General features: G+C 37.5%; 1 protein-coding gene across 2 annotated transcripts in view; it reads right to left on the reverse strand.

Moving 5' to 3' along the window:
• LOC145692724 (Na(+)/citrate cotransporter-like) overlaps window positions 1–6810 on the reverse strand; it is a 122860-nt gene extending 116050 nt beyond the window's left edge. For both annotated transcript variants that reach the window (XM_081768149.1, XM_081768148.1), the window contains exon 1: window positions 6597–6810. The gene's annotated coding sequence lies outside the window, so the exon portion shown is untranslated. The remainder of the gene's footprint in view (window positions 1–6596) is intronic.
• Window positions 6811–13577: the final 6767 nt, after the last annotated feature.

A 13577-nucleotide genomic window follows, 5' to 3' on the forward strand; every position in this document is an offset into this window, starting at 1 on the left:
TATGTATGTGTTCATCATCCACACAAATGCACATGTGCACATGTACGGCTTATGCATGGATAGGGCATATGTGTCGTACACGTACGTGTTATCTGGGAAGAGGGCAGATGTAATAAGTTTCATAAACGTTTGACTTGAGAAATAAGTCATTCGCCGAGGTGCTATGCTATGTATGTTTTCAGGTATTATTCACAACCGTGGATTCCCATTGACAATTTTGATGATAGTACTTATACTTATTACAATAAGTACTAGTTTAACAGAAAAAAGAATATTACATGCTATTTTATCATATTTTTTATTTTAGTTTAACGTCGCACAGTTATGCACAGAAATGGTAGCGTGAGGCATATATTTTAATCATGCTCGACTCTAGCCATAGGAGTTAAATACACGGCTCTGCTCGATTGGAGCGATTAGATCCGTTTCTCGCCACGTAGCATAAATATAGCACAAATCAAACGACAGATGCAGGCAGGCTCGTTTTATTCTACCTTTCCCACATAATAATACCACGTGGCGTCACACTTGGCTGATGCAACTCTGATTAATATATGTACCAATGGGGCGGGCCAACAGATAACTCCAACCAATCAAAAACGTGTTGTAGTTCTTATGGGTAGGGTCGAGCGCGAAAGCAATATGCTAGCGAGACAAGTTTCGGTCTCGTATTGTCTCGAAATTTCGAGACAATATTGAGTATGACGTTTATAAATCGGACGAGACCTATAACAGTATGGATTGGCTTGGATTTTTAAACCAACCCTCGTATTTCCCCAGCGTCAATTCTTAGAAATATAATGCAATCAGCTAACAGTTGGAGGAGAACAATACTTAAGAATTTGTCACCCAAAAGGTACCTCACTTTTCTAGACAGTCTTGCTTCCTCCCGTCAGCCCATATTTGGAGGAAAAATTTAGCTACTCTCGTTGTAAACGCCCACGCACAAGCCCTCATGACGATGACAGATTTTTACATGACAATGTAAAAATTATTAATAATCGTCAATTTTACAACTTATTGGAACAATCAGTGTTTTAATGTGATTTCTATTAACCTATGGACCATTTATTATATATTATTAACAATATAATAAAGCAAAAACTTAATGTTCTCTACGAACTATATTTTAGTTTGTCAGTGTATTCTTGCGCCGCTAACTGGCAACTATGCGACACAGGACAAGGATTGCAAGAGAGGATATTTATTCCTTTCCAAGATGTGAAGTGCGAAAGTGTGTTAGTAGTTTTCACACAAATAAAATCTTCTAAGAACTCTCAAAAGAGAGAGTATTATTCTTTCCAAAAGGTGAAAATTAGAATATTTTACAATGTCAAGCTAGCGCAACGTACTGAACTTCCATTCTCAAAAATTAATCTGTATCAAGTACGAGTGTAATCAACAGGAAGAATGTAATGAATTCATACTACGTAAATCCTGATAGTCTAATGTTCAAAGAATAGTTTTCCCGCCGCCTAATGGAAACAAATATGTTCTGTGAACTTTATACAGCGATCGAAGTGAAGTTTCTGTAGTGAACTGCATAGCCACTAACCGATTCATCACTTTCGTTCGGTCGAAATTTCGCGTATTATTTCGCTTACGCATCGGTTCGTATGTCGCAGTGATTGGGCCATCTTTTCGTTTAAGTGAAATCTTGTGTTTGTGTTCTCATATGTTTGTAAATGTTTTATATTCAGTGAAGTTTAAAGTTAAATATAAATGTTTCGCAAATATTTCCTTTTTTAATATGCAGTGAAAATAATATTAATAATTTCAAAGTGTGTGATCCATATTATCTCTTTCTCAGCAAATGGAAAATATTACCTTTTAATAGTGTACATGGCTTAGAGTAGAACCAAACAGGTAAGGTACTTTTAAGCAGTGGAGAACAAACATTACTTTCGTCTCTCACTATCCATCTGGCGTGAATCATGCATGGCTGCCCCACTTGTACTTCTTTTACAGGTACCGACCAGTGTATCTCGGAGCTGACGCAACAGCAATGGTGGTTATACGGCTTATGCCTCTGATACGTTTAACGCCCGAATCCTAGGACCGTGGGAGTGAGACTATTTGTTTATTTGCCAGTTCCTTATTGGATCTATTAGTCTTTCACAAATGAATGATGTTCTTAAGAAGACTCTAAAAGAGATCCAAGGTTCGAATCCCAATATTATTATATCTGGCTTTCGTCACAGGAACAGACCTCATATCTAACGCTTCGAACACGGACATCCGGAACTCGAACCCAGGACCGGCACTGCTCTTATAGACCGAGACAAGACTCGTCTAGATTTAGCCGATACTTCACTGAGACAGAAATTAATATTTTTATACGAGTCCAAGTCCAGTCTCGAAACTCTCGGTCTCGTCTCGAATATTAACAGAAACTACTGGAATTTCATTTTTATTACTCAAAATTCGTTACTCATTATGTTACATGTAAAAAAGTAGAATGATTGCCTTTAAATGGTCACATTCATCGGCATATGTAGGGTTAGAATGGAGGGTGGATGCCAACACCGTAACCTGGTACATAAGTATATCGCATGTGTTTTAAACAGCTCATAATTTTGAGTTGGGATTCAATATATTTTATTCTATTTCAAGTCATTTTTAGTAAATGACTCAAAGACTATGTTACCAAAATGTTCTGAGACATAATTTGTAAAGGAAACTTAAAAGGTTTCAACTTTGCAACATTTTTCCTCATAGATTATGAATTCGCCTGGAAGACATTAAAAATTTTCTTGTTGTTTTACTATAATTGCTACTGTAAATAATAGTACATACCAACTTTGTTGTAAAACTGAGGGCTCTAAGCAGGGACGTACGCAGGGGATGGGTCCTGGGGGTCCGGACCCCCCCCCGAAATTTAGACTTTTATGTAAATTTAGCCTAATTTTAGGGGCAATTCTAGGAATTTTAATATAAAATACCCTCATATTGATTTGGACCCCTCAAAATAAATTCCTGCGTACGCTACTGGCTTTAGAGATGGAAGAGAGTACATTGACGTGAGACAAATAAAGACAGTGGTGTATTGTACAAATAGACGGAATCGTTATGTTTACTACGGAAATCTGTACGGAGTATATGTTATCCACATGCTACATACGTACAGTCCTTTCCATGCTTAGATGTTACATCATTTCGCTGGAAGATGCGTGCACCTAACAGTCTTCTGTAAATTACATACGTATACTTTGTTGCATACGTCAGCTATGTTATATACGTTCACCTGTGTGTAAGATCTTTACCACCTATATAAAGTTGTTTCTTTCATATGGTAAGTAAGTATAGATGGAACACTTATACGGAAGGTATTATAAAACATACGTTTTCAGTTATAACCTACGTTTGCTGCAGGATGTTACCCGTACGTAAAGTCCGAAAACTTCAGAATTTACGCATGTAACTTACGTTTTTACGTAGATCTACGCCGTATACGTTTCTTCTCTATGTGATAATACAATAAGGTTTAGTGAATACGATCATATGTTCCAGATATGGCAATCGTAATGGTTTCGGTTGTATGTGTAATTTGCAACCTCGTATTTAAATAAGTAAGACTGTATACTAATACAGTATTTAAATAAGCAATACAGTACTCGCAATTACTGTATAATAATCGGTCGTTCACTAGAGTCGCCAACAATTTGGCCTACTGAAACGATGAAGGTAAGTTTGCCAGATTGTCCTTGCCCTTAGGCTCCGTCATCTCCTTTCTCGCCCTTCTTCACTTACTATTTCCATTACGTTCGTCATAGCCGACCCCAGACAATTCCCTGCCTATAAATCATAAAATACCTTCCGAAAAGGACGGTAAATCACCAAAATAAGGGATAAGTTACTATTGTTAAGTCAACTGATGAGAGTCATTTTATTAACTTAAACTAATTCTTTCCTTATTGTATATTCCTTTACTTCTCTGGAGCTTTCATATTTTTAAGTTATTATACAAGTGCCCGAAGATTTAAAACATTGATTGCTATAGGTACTGCTTTACAAAATACTTCAACATAATTCTCCTTGGTGTAAATGAGATGTAGAATTGTAAAATATTATTTCTAGAATGAATTGTAGAATATTATTTAGATTTCTTGGTACAAAGTGATTATAAAAATATTGCAAAGCTGTGCCGCGCACAAGACATGTGTTTTTTATGCCATATAAAGTGTTTTTTTACTACTTCATTTATAGGTACACCCACCGTTGTTGACGCGCCTGGTCCTTACGGACGTTCCCTCTCTTTACATTTCGGAACCACTGTTGCGGTTTTGCCATGAGTCAGTTAGATTCGTGTTTTAGTGACCATCTAGCAGAAGATGGCTTAAGTTGATTCGTGTTTTATGCACTGTAGTTTTTATGCAATATATGCACGCGCTGTAGTTACAATCGGTCCTCCTAAAGACAATCTACACCCATTAACACAATTATCCCTTAAGAAACAGTTTCTAAGGCAGTAAGAGTGTATTTCTTCCTAAGAGAAGTTCATATTCATCCCTTTATGTGGCAATCTAGTACAAGAAAGAAGTGTTTTCGCATTCGTAAACTTCTGATATTTTAGGGACATGTATTTGATAGCGGGCTATGCCGTCATGTATGTCTATAAAAGTTTGAGTTGAGTTGATTTTGAGTTTAACGTCCCTTTCAGCAGCGAGACTATCAGCGTGGACCTACTGATTAATGTGGAATCCGAACCACATGAGCTCCCGCCGGGAAGCGACCCGGGTCTCCCACGCCAAAGGCGCGTATGCTAACCGCTTAGCCACGGAAGAGCTTTCTCTATAAAAGTTTATTTTCATAATATTCTAGATAGGTATATTGTTATTTATAGTACTGGTTGGAAACATAAGAAGTTGAGGTTCATTATTTTGGTTATTTCTGAATATTGTGGACTTTGCAAAACTTAATAGTTGGAAAATACTAATTTTGCGCAGTAATACAATATAAATGAATGTTTGTAGTGAAGGGCAAAGGAAGCGTGAAAATAAGAAATAATTGCAATAAACAGTTAAGAGGGAACAACGGAAATGAAAGAGGGGTAATTCTAAGTAAATTATATTAAAATAACAACAAATAAAGTAGTAATACAACGTTGAAAACTTTTCATGTGGGTCTAGTCCGAGACCTCCATGAGCAGAAGATTATCCATTGGTTCATATATGGGGTTAAATTACTTGTGTCATGGTAAACTAAACATAACCAATCTAATCTAATGTAATGTAAACTATCCTAAATTAACCGAGACTAACCTAAACTTTCTGAAAGTGTGTTGTACAAACTAGAGGGGCTTTACGAAATTAGTACCCATATACATTGCTGGATTAACACATCTGGAGGCCCTGGACTAGAAAAAATATGTGGCCCCTGCTTACTTTACCTAACACACCTCAATGAAAGTACAATAGGAAAGTTAAGGGAATATGTTTCATATTTTTGGTCATATTTTATTTTATGAAGATGATTGTATCTTCATGATTCTTTTCAGATAGCAAATTAAGGTTTTGATCAGAGTGTAGGCCTCTATCCCCCTGGAATCCCGAGGCTGTTGCTCCCTAAGCCCCCTTAATCCCGCTATCTCCATATGTACATATTTTGGTGCTTGTGTAGTTTCGGCGCACCACATCTTGGAAAATTTATAGGTAAAATTGAATATTTTGCAAGAACAGACATAAGGAACACATTTCTGCAGGCGGCAGAATTTTATACAAAGTAATAACCTTTTTCTTACAAGTTTACAAGTGTAGGGTTACAATTGTAAAATCATTGCAAGTGCTTTGTAATGGATAAAATAATTGAGTGCATATGAAAGATGGCTCTATTAGATGTTATTTTCCACGAGCGCTGTATTTGTGTACAGTGTACAGAAGCTGTATTTTATGTTTACAAGTGGAGCGTTACTAGTATGAAACCATTACAAGTGCTATTGAAACTCTTATCTTTGCCAAAACCCACTTCTTTTCACTTTTCTCGCTTACGCGTATACCCACCATCGCTGACGCGCCTGCCTTCGGAATTCACCCCGCGCTGCTACACGGGAAAACCAGCTTCGCCCTACACTGACTCGGTTAGGTAGCGTTCGTGCTTATAGTGGCCACCTAACACAGTTTGGCATATTTTTGCCCTGTAGTTTTTATGCCATACACCTGGAAGCCTTATTTATGAGCAAATCCAGAAAGAATTGCAATTTTTCAACAACTACTTCTGGTGATCCCATTGAATTTTACCTATGCCAATTGGCGTATTTTTATATCTCCCAGCACAAATCTTTTAGAAGGCAATAAGAAGATGATGAAAAAAATTATAATTTTTCAACAATTATTTCGAGTGGTGCGCCAAAAGTAAACTTGCAGGCATATATTATATATTAGACTGTCTATATAATTATTGTTTATGTTTTGCATTTGATTGTAACCAAGCTAAAATTCATATAAAAAACGTATATTGATAGTGATCTGATTGATTGATTATTTTCATATTCAATACTTATAGTACGAACTAAAACATATTGTAACTCGTCACAAAATTCTGAATCAAATAACTCAAAAAAATTTTAGATACATTACTATTAATTTCCTTCAATTTACCTTCAGGTTTCGGTTGTTAAATTAGAGGTTATTAAAAACACCTTTCTTCAGTAAAATAAGTCGTTATCATATGCTCAGTTTGAGAATTCAAACTTGTTTCATGGTACTAGTTTTTTTTCTAGTCTCGAAACTTGTGTTTGACTAAAGTTAATAGCAATAAACGTTCGAAATGTAATATATTTCCTTATTTACTTGGTGTACCGAAGTTTTTTTTAACCTTTTTTTCTTCTGGAATGGAGAATACATTTTATATGCTCCATAATCTATCCTCGGAGCAATTATTTAGTTTATTTCACAAGACTGCAGGTATTATACTCTATTTGATTTTATAAATCTAAAATTTTGTAAATGACAATTATATTAGTCACGAAATTTCTATATTGAAATAAGTGCTGGTGTAGTTTTGGCACATCACATTTTAGAAGATTTACAGGTAAAATTCAATACTTTCTATGAAAGGACATATTTATAAGTAACAAATTTCTGCAGGCGACAGAATTAAATACACAGTAATACAGCTGTGCTTGACGTTTACAAGTGTAGGGTTACTGGTGTAAAATCATTACAAGTGCTTTACGACAGACAAAATAACTGCGTGCATATGAAAAATGACTCTATTACATACTATTTTCAACCGGAGGTGTATTTCTGCACAGTGTACAGAAGCTAGATTTTTATGTTTATAAGTGGAGCGTTACTAGTATGAAACTATGACAAGTATTATTGAAACTCGTATCATTGCCAAAACACACTTCTTTTCACTACCCTCGTCTACGTGTATACTCATCGTCGCCGTCTTCCTTCGGACGCACCCTTGCGGTTTTTCCATGCCCACCAGCTTGGCCCTGCCCTAACTCGATTAGATAGCGTTCATGCTTTTTAGTGGACAATTAGCACAGGTTTTTTGCACTTTAGTGTCATACCTAGTGATGGGCAGTGGGAATATTCCCGGTGGGAAGGAATTTAAAAATGGGAATATTCCCGGGTCTTTTTCCCTGGCCTATAAATTCCCGGGAAGGAATTTATTTCCATTTCTTTACTTTATCTTCCAAATTATAAGAAAAATATGACTAATTACTTTATTTTAATATATTATGATTTAATTCTAGGTTTTAAAGAATTTGGCAGTTAAAAAATTTAAAATTCTTTGACTGTACTTTATATAACTAATAATATAATTTTTTGTTCCATTTTCATTTGCACTAAAAAGTAAGGTAATTTTTAAGAATTCGGGGGGTCAAAACTAGCAAAATTAGGATTATTTACATAAGAAATGAGTTGATAGTGATGTTCAAGTAGCCAAGAAAGTATCGAGCACTTTTTTTAGGGCAGTAGGCAGGGGCGGATCCAAGGGGGGATCGCCCCCCCAGAAGAGGAAACTTTCTTATTTTATATATATAAATAAAATCCATCCCAGAGTTTGGAGCCCTTAAAAGTAGTAATTATGACAACCCACTGCCCCCCCCCCCCCAGAAGTCGGTCCTGGATCCGCCCCTGGCAGTAGCTGACTTGTACAAAACGGAAAGGTAAGTGGAAGTGATTTATGTGAAAAAGAAAGTGAATTGTTGGTAACGAAGATAGAAAACAACGTGCCATGCGGGGCTCTATCCCACCTTCATTCGCTAACGCTCGCTCTGCAACGCTGTCTGAATTTGAATTGAATTGAATTGAATTGAATTTCTCTTTATTTCAGCGGGCGAGGTTCAGCCGGAGGCTGCTCTGCCACCTAACCCTTGTCATAATTACAAAGAAAAGAAAGGAAAAAAATAAAGACACAAATAAGATACAAGATACAAATAACAACATAAAATGATACATTCAATAATACTAATGATAAATAAAACACTCAGTAAATGTAAATGAAAAAAAAAACTATACTCATACTGCTAGTCCAATTTCAAACTGTAGTAAACTTGTCATGTGTGCCAATGCTTTGTCTCTGATCTCTAAATAATTTAATGTTGGTAACATAACTTAGCGTATGAAAGCATAAAACAAACGCATCGGAATAGAATATCGCAAAAAAGTAGGTGCAAATCTGGCCCCCAATGCTAAAGAACAGCCAAAATTAGCAAAGTACTAATTTACAAATGATGAAAAGGAACCATTTTGTAAAGTAATTTAGAATTATGTAGAAATAGAGATGAAGTACTATTAATAAACTCTGAACCACCATTAGTAATAGAAGTCGGTCTGTTTCCTTTCTCTGACTCGAATTTCTGAAGAAGTACTCGGACTTCTTTCACATGTAAATTAACGTATGGAATTTCGAGAAATGGTAGAATGAAAGGTTGTGTATGGCAATATTACGTTCTAAAATATAAAGATAAGTAAGTATCTTGCAAATTTTGTGAACATAAATTGGTGAGACATGTATCTTCTAGCATTTACCCAATCTAATTAGTTTATAACATTTATAAATTTAATGTGTTTATAATATCAGCAATATAGTCAAGTTCAGCAAATCCACTTACACATAAATTTAAACTGTTACTATATAATTTGGATTGAGTATAGCCCGCTCCCCCCAGTGATTTTTAACGAATCATAGTGATTCTAACGATTCATACTAGTTCATAATGAATCGGAATCGCATGTTATAAAGATTTAAGATGTAAATGTAAGGAAGTTTTAGTATAAGTAGTAGTAGTAGTAGCGGTAGTAGTAGTAGCAGTAGTAGTAGTAGTAGTAGTAGTAGTTAGTAGCAATATTAGTAGTAGTAGTAGGAACGGGTTAGAAGCCCCGCAGGGGTTGGTTGGGTTCTGTTCTCGATATAAGTAGTAGTAGTGACTCTTCCAGTTCCGGTGACAAAGAACTGGGGGGAGCGGGCTATACACAAGCCTAATAAATTGTTAATAAAGTAACATGGTACCGTTCAGAATATACATTTTAAAGAATCCTCTGTGGACAACAGTAATAATATGCTGTGATATAAAAATTAGTTCAACCTTGAAATCATAATATAGTAATAGAATGCAATTTTCTTTCTGATTGAACATAAATTCCTGGATAAATTCCCATTTTGGGAATCTTCCCGGGAATATTCCCGAAAAATATCTTCCCGGGAATTTACCCATCACTAGTCATACCATACATCCAATGGCGTATTTATACGGAAATCGTAAAATAATTCTACTTTTTCAACAATTTTGTTGTTCCCTTGGATTTTATCTATGAAAAATAAGATATTTTCATGTCGCGCAGCGTAAAACTTTTATGGGGCAATAAGAAGCAAATTAGTGGAAAAAATATTTTTTTCAATAATTATTTCGAGTGGTGTGCCAAAAGTAAATCAGCATGGTGAAGTCTTAGAGAACAAACTTGTGTTAACTATCATATTATTGTTCATGGAGGATGGTTAGACATAATAATACACTGCATCAAGATTGATTTAAATTAAGCTTTGAACGTGTGCAATAGGAATTTGTGGGCAATTCTATGGTTATATACAACATTTCATACAACTTTTCTTTAAAAAAATATTCTATTTCTATCCAACCTAGCTTAAAAAATGTAAAAAGTATTGTGTGGAGGTGCTAAATTTCGGCTGAAACCTGAAGCTATTGAAATGAAAATAGGGATTTTCAGTAAAATAATAATTTAATAGAGGGAACACCCACAAATAACCGTATTTGTACTCCTGCACATCATGTGCTTGTAGTACGAGATTGCTCCTCTAAGGTGTTGTGGGAGTACCTGTCCTGAAGAGTACCTGGCTTTCGACATCTGTTGCCATTTAGCCCGTCACGCATAAGGGATGACATCCCTCGGCGAGCACACCCTTCGGGGAAAGAGAAGGAAGAAACGAGTCAGTATGTCAAGTGGTGGCAGTTAACAACGACGCGTAAGGTTTCTCTGGCAGTTCTGATGGACGACTACATCAGATATCCACAGTTTTTTTTGTTTTTTTTTGTTTTTACGTAACCGCAGACCTTAAATTCATTGAATCGTGTAGGCTTTCAGTGGAACAGTCCGCCCCAAATCTCTCTAAGAAAATCATGCACAAACATGATCATCTGTGAGAGTACATCCGTATCGAGAAATATTTGCCAAAGACTCCGAGGCAATTGGGTTAAACATAGATCAAGAAACAACCACGTCATCCGAAAACGAAACTGATATTCAGCAAAGTGATAAAAACTCTCAGTTTCAGAATCTGAACACAAATTACAGTAACTAAATTAGAGTGAAACTATAGAATATTCTCTCACATTTCAGGACAGAAATAAAACAAGTATTCAAGATTATATTCCTTTCAGCCCAATCTCTACAACTCCTACAACAAGTAGGCCTGTATCCGCAAAGAAGAAACAATGTTGTAGAAAATAACATTCCGAAATGTTGACAGTTACTCGAAGAAAAGGACATTTAGAAGAAAGAAAAATGAAGAAAATGTCCACCAGGAAGAGTGAAAAATTAAAGGAAAAAAGCAAACAAATACACGGAAGAGTAGGGAAACGAACTGAGAAGAAATGCTATTCCCGATACATCATCAGAAGAAGATGATTTAGGAGTTGATGAACTTTGTGATGACAACAGTGATGATGTTCAACACACTGCGAGGTGTTGAACAAAATGACAAGTGTCTCTTGTGCGATGATTATGGACGAGATAATAAGTTATGGTATCGTTGTACCACATGTGCAATGTGGGTTCACGCTGAGTGTACTGGTTATAATTCTGCAAGTGGATACACATGTGATGTTTTTTTTTTTTCGAAATCATAAGTAGTTCCATTAAAACTAAAGACAATGAAAATCAAAATGTTATGAATATATCAAAATATTGTGTCTAACAAAATATTATGTTAATTAGCAAGTTTATCGTGATCACAATTTCCAAAAGGTATTGGGAATGCCGATCAAAGCAGTATGTTTGGTTTTCATATAATATCTAAAAGACTATAGCCTACATCCTTGCTGCGTTTTGTATACTTAAAACAGATAGATCTACATACATACATACATACATACTTTTCTTGACGGTTTATCTTTGTTGCTTCAAGTACCGGGCCGGAGCACTTGCCTTACATTTGTTTTGTTGATTGTCGAGTGGTTTTGTGTGCGTATTTGTTGTGAGAGGACGCAACTGTCGCGCTCCTCTTTTGCTGTTCCTATGTCATGTTATTTGTTGTGCGCTTTAGGGGTGCGGCATCTTGTAGATTGGTCTTCTTGGATTTGCCGTTCCTATGGTGGCTATGTGTTGGTGTGGCGAGGCTCTGATTGTCCTCCAGAAGTTGGCTGTTCGGTGGATTCGGTAGTCATCTAGAAATGGGAGTTCCAAATCTTCATGTAATTGTTCGAGGCGAGTGTCTCTCGAGTGTCCTGTGATGGCCCTGGCTACTCTGTTCTGGATGACTTGTAATTGTCTGAGGTGCGTGTTTGCTGCGTGTTGCCATGCAGGGTGGGCATACATCATGACGAGACGAATGCTCATCTGATAGATATGGCGTTTGGTTTTCAGGGTGAGGGATGGGGAGAGGAGTAGCGGTAGCAAGGCTTGATGGCGTTGGCTGGCTTTCTTGGCGATGGAATGTATGTGTGGTGCAAATGTTAGCTTCCTGTTCAGGACTATTCCAAGATATTTGGCATCTTCTCTATTGTGGAGGGGTATTCCAGCCATGGTGATCCTGACGTGAACCCTTCTTTTGTTTCTCGTGAAGTTTACCACGGAGGTCTTCTGTTGGATGACTTTAATCTTCCATTCTTCAGTCCATCGCTGGAGAAGTTGGGCGTGTCGGCTAAGGTATAGTTGAGCGTATCTGATGTTTCCATGGCTGGCAGATTGCCGTGTCGTCTGCAAATGTTGCTACCGCTTGTTGGGGGTTGTGGGAATGTCCGCCGTGTACATTGTGTAGACGGTTGGGGATAGGCAAGATCCTTGGGGGACTCCTGCTAGGATAGGTCTGGGGAGTGTTAGGTGTCCTGCATGGGCGACACGGAAGGTTCTTCCCGGTAGAAAGGATTTGATGGTCCTCAGAAGGTAGTGGGGAGTTCCCTGGAGCACCATCTTGTGGATGAGTCCTTCGTGCCAAACCTTGTCGAATGCTTTCTCTATGTCGAGAAAAAGCCCCAAGGTGTGGCCTCCCTCGTTAAATCTGTCACATATCTTCTCTACCATCCGTACCAGCTGCTGTTCCGCGCAGTGTCCTTTCCGGAAGCCGAACTGGTGGTCCGGGATGATGTCGTGATCTTCGTTGAACTGCTGTAGTCTGCTCTGCAGTACTCTTTCAAACACCTTGCTGGTATGTGAGAGCAGGCTGATAGGGCTGTAGTTGGCCGGGTTTGTTCTTGTCGTTCCTGGTTTGGCCAGCATTATGACTTTTGCTTCTTTCCAGGCTTCTGGGTAGTGTCCGGTTCTCATTATGGCGTTGCACAATTTACAGAGTAGGACCAGGGCCTTTCTTGGGAGGTGCTTCAGTGCCTGCGGCGTCACTCGGACTAGACCTGGAGCCCGGTGTGCGTTGATCCTTTTGATGATTGCTTGTATCTCCCTCGGTGTGGTGAGGGTTTCTGGTGGAAGTGGGTCTTCTGTTCGGATGTGGTGATAAGGTCTGAATTAGGGCTGTTCCTGATTCCTGAATTTTTCGGAACGGAAATTCCAATTCCGGAATCGGAACACAGTTTCAAGACGTTCCGGAATTCCGGAATTTCGAAACATTCCGGAATTTCGAAACATTCCGGAACTTCTTATTGAAAAAATAATTTTTGCTGTTACCCCGAACTGAGAGGTGTGCGCAAAGCTTAGCTTTGAAACTGGATATTGATTCCGCTGTGCTGAAGGAAGGAGTTTTGGTCCACGGCAACTGGTTTGTTTCATTCTCTAGATCCGTTCACTGTGAACGATTGCGCATAAGATTTGAAACTTTGTCTGGTTATCCATAAAGTCTCAATCATAAGTGATTCAGTATAAATTCCGTGATTTTGTTGCAGAAATCGGAACATAGAAATTCGAGCTAGTTCTTCCCTTTAGTTTGGTTTA

Source organism: Thermobia domestica, chromosome 8, assembly GCF_964235325.1.
Source record: "Thermobia domestica chromosome 8, izTheDome1.hap1.1, whole genome shotgun sequence".
Taxonomy (NCBI): domain Eukaryota; kingdom Metazoa; phylum Arthropoda; class Insecta; order Zygentoma; family Lepismatidae; genus Thermobia; species Thermobia domestica.